Consider the following 9,343-nt stretch of genomic DNA (forward strand, 5'->3'; position numbering starts at 1 on the left):
CACGTCCGCTGGAGCATTGTGATGCCCATGCGCACCACAGAGCCGGCCAATGCCACCGCACCCGCGCCATTCCCGCACGCCGGTTGTGCTCGAGCCGCCGTTCGCCGAGACCAGTGACTTAGGATGCACCATCCGTCGCCCTGACTCCACCATTGCAGTCACCATGGCACAGGGAGGCTTTTCCCCACCTCAAATGGATGCCTGAGCCGTTGCGGGAGCTCGCCGGTGAGCACGTCGCCGGTGGGAGCGCGCCGTGGAAGAACAGAGGAGTTGGGGCAAGGTGAGCAGCGCAGCCTTGCACCCGGTGCACATGAGCCGAGCCGAGGAGAAATGACGATGGGCTCGGTCCACCATGGACCCTACCTTAGGGCCATGGACTAGGAGCGCTGGTCCACCGTGAGCCACACGGTGTGAGCCGTGCTGCGGATGAAGCCCAGTAAGAGCCCACGGCCGTGACGTGGCTGCGCCACAGCACGCCACGTGTCCGGCCTGACCCGAGCCCACCAAGGCCCGTTTGAGACCCGGCACGTATTGACCGTTGACCGATCAATGTTGACCATTGACTTGGCCCCACATGTCAGCAGCACAGACACGCTGGACCCACACGTCAGATGCTGACGTCATGATGACGTCACGAGGGACCCACATGTCTGCGACCCAAGAGCCCTAGACCCACCTGTCAGCTCGGAACCGAGACGATGACGTCATGCTGACGTCATGATGACGACAGCATGCCACGTTGACCAGTGACACCGTGACACGTGTCAGCCCAGGATTAATTCAGCCTTTATTCAATTTCAGAAAGGATTTAAACTTCAAGAATTCATAACTAATTCATACGACCTCGAAAAAATACGAGACCTGGACCAAAATTCATCTAAAATCAAGCTCTACGCAATGAACTCATGTTTGAGTGCATTTGACTCTTTTGAATTTTTATTGCTTCTTTGTGCTACTCTATAGACATCGCTAACGCGACTATAATGTAAATGTTGCAGACTCGGAGGAGAACCTGACAGACGAGGACCATGAGTACCGTGAGGAGAACAGAGACGACTACACTGAAGGTGCCATATCCCACCCAATCTCGTAGCACCTATTACGCATGGCTAATATAGAACTGCTATTGCTTTACTTTACTGTTATAATCATACTATGCTAGGACTTGCATGGTAGTATGCTTGCTTGAAAGCCTTTACCTTGGCGCAACCTTACCCCCGCATACCCTGCTATTAGGCTAGACACACGCTTACTGCTGTACATTTCATTACTCATACTTCTACTACGCTTATACTACGTACGTGGTGGATACTGGTGTTATCTGGACCATGGGGAGAGTGCTGCGTGTGTGACTTGGGTGTGTGGAGGGTGAGGGTTGTGTCGACCAAGTTGGAGTATACGACGAGCCTGGGGCAAGTCTTGCTATGGGATGCTACCTGGGCACCCCTGGAAATGGATACCTGTAGTGGGTAAATGGTATATGAGGTGGACCTGGGTGTGAACCTGTGACGGGTGGAGCCCGGGATGGAGGTGCTGTGGTGGCATGGTAAATGGAAACCCTGATGGAGACATTTTGGCTTGGTCATCCCTAAGGACTTACTAGTACTCAGATTCACCGGGAAGCCTTACGTACCACTCGCCCTATATGGTGCGGGACGGCTGGACTACTTGGTAGGATATTGCCACTACTGCTAGGTTGATAGCGGACAGTGTAAGGAGGTACGGGGCGCGGAGAATTCCCCCCACACCCTTCCGAGACTTCATGGAGACCTTGTGGACCCGGCTCATGACTCACAGTTTTAGCCACCCCAGACCAGACTTGGGGTCAACCAGGGCTGAATGGTAGAGTGGCATTATCCTAGGCTAGCAAGCGGCCGGAATCAGACTAGTTGACGACGGTCAGCGAGGAAGGCGGATCTTGTGGTTATGTAAAACCTCTACAGAGTGTATGGTTGATCGATCGATACATATGCCGACTTATCGGCTATGGACCTTTCCTGGGTTTCGCTTAAACTAGATAGAGAGATGAGTTCTTCTTTTCTCCCCTGGGATGAGTGATCGGACGTAGCCAGGGGCTACGGGCCTTGAGACAGTGCCGAGAGGGAGTTGGCCTGTCGACTGAGCGATGGTATGGCTGTGGTATGATGATGGTGTGGGGATGGTGGTTATCGTTCCTGGCTCTGGAAAGGGAATGGGGTGGAATGGGTGTGTGAATGGAGTTAAAACTTGACCAACTATTATTATATACTTGATTTACTAATGCATAGGAAACCCCAGCCTTATAGGTTCCTTTTGACTATATCCAACTTGCATCCAATTTCCACAAAGCAATGCTCATAGGGTTGGGAGTGGCCAGTACAAATCGTACTGATAAATTTTGGCACACAGGTTCTGCTGAGGAGTTTAGCTCCGAGGAGTTTGACGGATGAGGGATTCATGCCTACGCTCGAGTTTGGCGATCTTATCTTCAAGCTGTTCTGAATGAATGCTACTTTTGATTCCGCCAATGCGGCGATGTAATAAATTATGTAATTCCGCACTATTTGTACTCTGATATTATCGTTGTATGGATGTGATATTCGACTGGAATTTGGGTAATATGATCTACAACGATCTTATTACACTTCGACGCTGTGGATTTCCCTTCGTGGAAATCGGGGTCGTCTCACTCCTTTCTCACAAATGACGACGTTTTAGTATTTCTAAATTCATAGCTTTTATTATAACTCTGAATATAATGTATATCTAGATAAAAGTTACAAAACTAGAAAAGTCAAAACATCTTATAATTTAAAATGAAAGGAGTATTTCACAAGATTAAAAGCCATACAAAATATATTTTTATGATTAATTTCTTTTATAATTTGTAGTTAATTACTTAAAAACAATATTAGGGTCACTTAGAATATAAAAATTTGAATGCGAATCTTATCGCTAAATTTACTTATAATTTGACTAATTATTAGTCACATTTTGTAAATTTTTATTTTTTTCCTCAAACGAGCCACAGGAAGGAAGCAACGTACTCCATATGTGTAATCTCTGAACTTTTCGATGCGTAAATTTTTCGGTGGCCGATTGCTGAAGTCGCCACTCACCAGCGGCGCCTAAAGTCTCGTTGCCCGTGGAGCTCATCCACCTGAAATGCAAACGCACCTCTTCAAGGACGCCAGCAATGACATCAGGAAGAGGCAGAATGGTCAAGTGGAGCAAACGTAGAAGCTAAACTAACTAGTATAATGCCCGTGCTAATGTCACGGCTTTATCTTGGAGATCCATATAAAAACAACCAATTATTTTTTTCTATAGTTCAACTTTTACACAATTATATTTGAGCATGTTTACAATCCGAGAAACACTTTTGCATAAGAAGGCATAGTAAAGTTATTTCTCATATTAACCATCTAAGTTACATTCTGCCTAAGTCCTTAATCATGACTTGGATATCTTTAGGGAAGCTGTCAAAACATTCGTTTGCACGGCTTTTCAAAATGTCCGCAAAAAATTCCATCATCAGTGAAGTTGATAGCTGTACATGGCAGATAATAAGCTAAATTATTAATTTCCTCATCGTAACAGCTCCTGACACCTGTCATTCATAAATCGTACCCATCAGCAAAACTCGCAAAGAGCAAACAATGGCAGCGGCGATCCTGGTGCTGCAGGCCGGGCATCCAGTAGGCGCCCGCCTCCACCATAAATCAAGTAGTGTAGTCCTAAAAATTACGGACCAGTCTAAAAATCGTTTTTCAGTAGTGTACAATGATTAGATTAGTATTAGCAATTGTTTATAGCTAAACTCTAAGACATGAAAGTCATCAGGGATCAGAAAACTCACATAACCATGAGAGATGGCAACTGTGAAAAGACATAAGGAATTGAGACCTCCAACTTATTGTGTGATAAATCCCTGAAAATATATCAGAATTCAGAAACACAAATTTATCTTCAGTGACTAAAATTCACTGCAAAATTAACGTGACTGAAAACATGTAGTTACAAATACTCGAGTGCTTTGAGTTTGGCAAAGTAAAATGATACATCTCCGTTCAACCCGCTGAATGAAAGGTGTCTGTGTAAACATTCAAAAGTTCAGATGTCATAATTCAGACAAAAGTGCTGTTTATACTGAAAGCATACCTGCGATGTTGGTGATATCGCTTAGCGCATCGCGTGTATCTCCGGGTGTAGACATTGCGAAGTACCAGCGAGGATCTTCAGCCGGCAGTAGCGGCGGGCAGCAGGGTTTCCTCCAAGATAAGATAACTGGGTACATATTTAAGTGAATATGTGAATATTTGGTTTGGCACAGAACTAATTTAACATTATGTATCAAATATAAATTTAACAGACTCGTAAATTGGCATACCTTGCATCAAAATTAAGCCGAAAACATATGTTATCTGTGTTAGCTATAAGCTATGCTAGTAACTGAATATGTAACCAGAGTACCAGACAGAGCACATGACTGGAACTTCAAAGCATGAAAGTCAAGGAGGACCACATAGTAGGATCTTAGAAAACAAGCAAGGGAGGTATATCTTTTTCCACTTTCCTTCTACTTATTTTTCTTTTATATAGACAGACCCCAAAAGTAAGTACTGATATGTAGCTCAAGCATTCATCATAGTCATGCAATGAAATTCAGAACAATGAACAAACCAGGATTATTGATCATGGGATAGTTACTCGTGTCTCATCTGAATACTGAACTTTTGGTTTCGGTAAATTGAGTTGTATATAGAATTCTATAGTACCTCCGTTCACAAATAAAAGGAATTCTGACATTTGCAACACATGAATATTATTTAGTATTTTTTTATATCAGTCAAGTTGGAGTGTTGCACACTGGCACTGGTACATATTGATCTAGAATGAAAAAAATATTGTCGACATCTAATCCATTAGATAGATGGTGGAAAAAAGAAGTGACTTCTGATATGAAAAAACTTGAGAAAGAAAAAGGCTCCATATTTACGAAGATACTTTATTTGAACTCAATGCAAATTTTTTTTTGCATATTATCAGATTCTAGCACATGACTAAACTGAAACTAAAACCAGACAGAGCACATGCTTTCTAGTTTTTTTAGTAGTAACATAGTGTGTTAACTGCAGGCCAGGGTCAAGCCATCAAGCTCCTTTGGTTCGCTGCTAATTTTTTGTAACTTTTCACTCCCAGAGTTTTTAGAACAAATGCAGAGTATTTGTCATATTGGAAATCGTTCATGATCAGACTTCAGAGTCCCTATGATACTGATAGTAGACATTGTGAAGTACCTGCGATGACAATGAGATGTGGCCGGCCAGATCTTCTACCGGCTAGTCCGTAGATGCAGCCGGGCCGCCCGAGTTTAGTGGCCTGCTGCGTGTTCGTCGCGGCGCCGGGGTTATGGCCGGCCAGCCGGCAGTAGCGACGGGCAGTAGGGTTTCCTCACCACGCCCGGCAAACTGAGCAATATAGCAATGAAAGCGTGCCGTCGTTCAGGCAGATGAAGGTTGCACGTTATGCGACGACGCGAGGTCGGCGCTTTGAGTAGCAAGATGCTATTGCAAATTGCAGTGACTAAGATTCATGGCATATATGAGAGATTTGCATTTATAATTAAGTACCTGGGCAATGTTGCCGATGGTCACATGGATACTCGCGTTGCTACGGGTATTGTAAATGAATTCGAATAAAATTAGGGTCTGTTTGGGACTGCTCTATTCCAATTTTTCGAGCTCTGCTCCACCAACTCCACCGCAGAGCAGCTGCACTCTGGAGTTACCGGAGCAGGTGGACCTATTTGGCATTTAGCTCTGCTCCGCTTACAGGAATGGGAGGTTTTGGTTGTAATGGCCAATTTTGCCCTTGGACGTTGTATGTTGTATCTTATTATTTTAGAAATCATTTGCAACAAAATGATCAATTTTATAAAAAAATAAACTCTTTCATATCTTCAGTATCACATATGAATGCCCGGTAATAAAAGAAACTATATAAATAAATGTTGTGTACTCCGTCAGTTCACATTAGTATGTCATCCAAAGAACAATGAACGCATTCTGCCGTGGCAATTTCCATGAAAACGAAAAGGCAGCAACCTGATTCCCATGTCGATGCTTGTGTTGCGGCCGGCAACGCTTGTAGCACGTGGCACGGAAGCACGTCATGGCCGTGGTGCGCCCGGTGCGCAGAGGAGGCTAGTGTCTAGCCAAGGATTTTTTTTATCGGCCGAAATTCACGGAAATTTTCGAAATTTCTTTTCTATCCACAGGTCCGATAACATTTGACATCGGCCAAATTTTTCCCTTCTTTCCTGCTTCCACACAGACAACCCAAATTCAGCCGTTCGACAATCCCACACTATAATGTTTTATTCTTGTTTTTATCTGTGAACAAGTGATGTTTAATAGCTTAGGAATAGTTTCAAGTTAAATTCTACGGAATTTTTTCAAAGCAATTTGAATTTTTTTGAATTTGGTCCGATATTTCTGATATATCTTGCTTATCCTATTTATCCATGACCTCCGATAAATTTTTATTTCCGATAATGAAAACCTTGTGTCTAGGTCGTGGCCCAGGCGGAGGTTGCGGGTGCATGCCGCGGCTGTGAGGAGCGCCGCCGCTCCGGTGGCCATTGCAGAGAGGGGAGGAGCCGATGATGGCCATGGCACTGTTACCGGTGGCGGCGCGGCGGTGCTTTTTCCCGTGGACGAGAGAGAAACGTGCGGAGGAAGGGGAGAAAGAAAAGAAAGAACCAAAGGGGTACGTTGTGTAACCGGTGAGGGCATGGGGTGAGAAGCCTGGCATCCCACATCTAACCGTGGTCATCGGATTTGGTTTAGGTATTTTATTAGCCCTTCATTTTAATGCAGTTGAATTACTGTGTGTATTTTTCTGGATGCACAATGGTTGGAGGCTCTCAACGGAGGACTTTTTTCTAGAGAGACCTAGTACAATTTTGATTGGTCTATTATAGTAGAGACTAGTACTCCTGATTGACTACTAAATCACCATATATAAAAAGGAAAGTAAAAAATGATGGTCAACCTGTTATCACCGTCCGGTCTAAGAAAACTTCAATAAAGAAGGGAAAACCTTGCTCCTGAGGGTGTAGACCTGCGTATACAAAGACTACAAATACAGAGCCACACAACGCTGCGACGAACTTGCAATCCACAAACCCCACGGCACCAATCTGATCGTCGGCAAAAATATAAAAATGGCACCGAACGGCGGTGAAGAAGAAGAAGCGGCGGCGGCGGTGCGCGTGATCGGCGGGTGGGCGAGCCACTACGCCATCCGCGTGTACGTGGCGCTGAAGCTCAAGGGCCTGGACTACGAGTTCCTGCAGGAGGTGGTCGGCAACAAGAAGATCCCGGTGCTTCTCCACCACGGCAAGCCCGTCGCCGAGTCCATGATCATACTCCAGTATATCGATGAAGTTTGGGCGTCCAATAACGGGCAGCCAGCCATCCTTCCCGCCGACCCGTGTATGAAGGTGCTGTGCAGCGGTTTTGGGCACAGTACATAGATGACAAGGTAACTTACCTGAAATCATACGAATGCTGACTTTGCTGATGAATCTGCAATAATGTCAGTCTTGAGAGGGGTGACCAATATTTGTCATTTCCTTTGTAGATTGCTCCTGCATCCGTAGTCTTGAGAGGAGTGAGAGCGACCAATGGAGACAAAGACGAAGCAGCAGCGCAGGTGTCTGCAGCCCTGCAGCATTTGGAGGAGGCCTTCGTCAAGTGCAGCCGAGGGAAGAGCTATTTTGGCGGCGACAGCCTGGGCTTCCTCGACAATCGTTCTCGGGTCACACCTGGGTTGGCTCAAGGCCGTGGAGCAGATCGCCGGCGTCAAGGTCCTCGACGAATCCAAGTTCCCTGAACTGACAGCGTGGGCGGACCGATTCTATGCTCACCACGCTGTGAGAGACATCATGCCGGAAACGGACAGGCTCGTGCAGTTCAACACGTACCTCATTGGTGTCTTGAAGGCCAAAGCTTCCCAGAAAAGAGGGAAATGGTTCGCCATTGTATTTCCAATAATTTCTATTGCTTTGTAGAAGTATTTTGCTATTACGCTTTTTTAAAAAATAAATAAATGAATATCCATGCATGTGTTATCTATAACCGGCTACATGACGACCTTTGGTGGAAACGGACTCTCCGTCAGGGCACGTTGTGATCTTAGGGCTTTTGTGGCTAAGTGAAGTCTTACCAGACTGTCTATTAGATCTAATGACTATCCATCTGTGCCGGAGTGATCCTAGGGACTTCTTTGGCCAAGTGTTGTGTGTGGCGAACTGTCTCTCCAGATAGAAAACTGTCTATGCATGTGTGTCACAAAATGGCCCTCTCTAGAATGGAGAGAGAAAGTGTGCCAGACTAGCCGTGACCAATGACAAACTATCCATGGGTTTAGGCACTGTTACTTTGCCAAAAACGACAAAGTGTTGAGCTGATGGACTGTCAAGTGATACACACGGATAGTCCCTATGAACTTCGCAGGTACAGTTTACCTATGTTGGGTGGGTTTTGCTCTGGCAGACTGTCCAACCGTAATGGCAGATTGTCCATCAGTGCACCTTAAGCACTCTGAAATTCAATTCCAGGAGTGTCAATTACAGATCAAGTTGGGGGTTTGGTACTGAGGTTTGTCTAGGATGTTCCTAAGATCCTTTGGATCTAATCTAGCAAGTTGCATTGTGAAGTCCACACCTAGTTGAAGCCAGTGACAAAGCCAGAAAAAAAATTAGGAGGGGCTGAACAAAAGAATAGAAGCTTTTTTATCTTCTCTTAACCTTAACTCCTCCTACCTAATACATATATGCATAAAATTTTAAGGGAGGGCTTAGGGGGGCTCCACGTGCCAAAGATCGGTAGGGGGGGCTAGAGCCCCCCAGCCCCACCGTTGGCTCCGTCGCTTGTTGAAGCTCTATGTCATCAATGGTGTTTTTACTAAGTGAGAGCTATCTAGATTGGTTCTAGGCTACATGGATGATTGAGGGTGAGATTTGTCTACCTTATGCCAAGATGTGGCTATGGAGATGAATCTTGATCGATGGCTTGACTCCTCCCTCTTGCTCCTTTCTCCATCTTGCTTCTGATAGAAGTAGTACATGATCACTAGCCATAGATCTAGTATGTTTACTTGCTTTTGGAATAAACAGTGAGTCCTAGAACATCTACTAGTATAGGATTAATAGATGGAGTGAGTGAGAGAGAGAGGGGTTAAGGAGGTGCAAACCATCGGTCGCCTTCATAGAAGACGGGCTGGCCATCGCAGCGCTCGGTGGAGAATCGGTGGAGGCGCGGCGGTGAAAGGCGGCGGTGCAGTAGTGGCATTGTCC

At 45.4% G+C, this 9,343-nt stretch overlaps 1 long non-coding RNA gene and 1 pseudogene across 2 annotated transcripts; one reads left to right on the plus strand and one right to left on the minus strand.

Moving 5' to 3' along the window:
* Positions 1-3,837: 3,837 nt before the first annotated feature.
* On the minus strand, positions 3,838-5,449 carry LOC136493649 (uncharacterized). Of its 2 annotated transcripts, XR_010768410.1 has the most exons (4): positions 5,280-5,449; positions 4,141-4,266; positions 4,007-4,072; positions 3,863-3,910 (listed from the first exon to the last, which is right to left on the minus strand). It is a non-coding gene; the product is annotated as an uncharacterized lncRNA (long non-coding RNA). The 2 variants fall into 2 exon arrangements; XR_010768409.1 differs by having other exon boundaries at positions 3,838-4,072.
* Positions 5,450-7,207: 1,758 nt separating this feature from the next.
* On the plus strand, positions 7,208-8,056 carry LOC136463271 (probable glutathione S-transferase GSTU6; annotated as a pseudogene).
* Positions 8,057-9,343: the final 1,287 nt, after the last annotated feature.

The sequence above is a fragment of the Miscanthus floridulus genome, chromosome 1 (assembly GCF_019320115.1).
Source record: "Miscanthus floridulus cultivar M001 chromosome 1, ASM1932011v1, whole genome shotgun sequence".
Taxonomy (NCBI): domain Eukaryota; kingdom Viridiplantae; phylum Streptophyta; class Magnoliopsida; order Poales; family Poaceae; genus Miscanthus; species Miscanthus floridulus.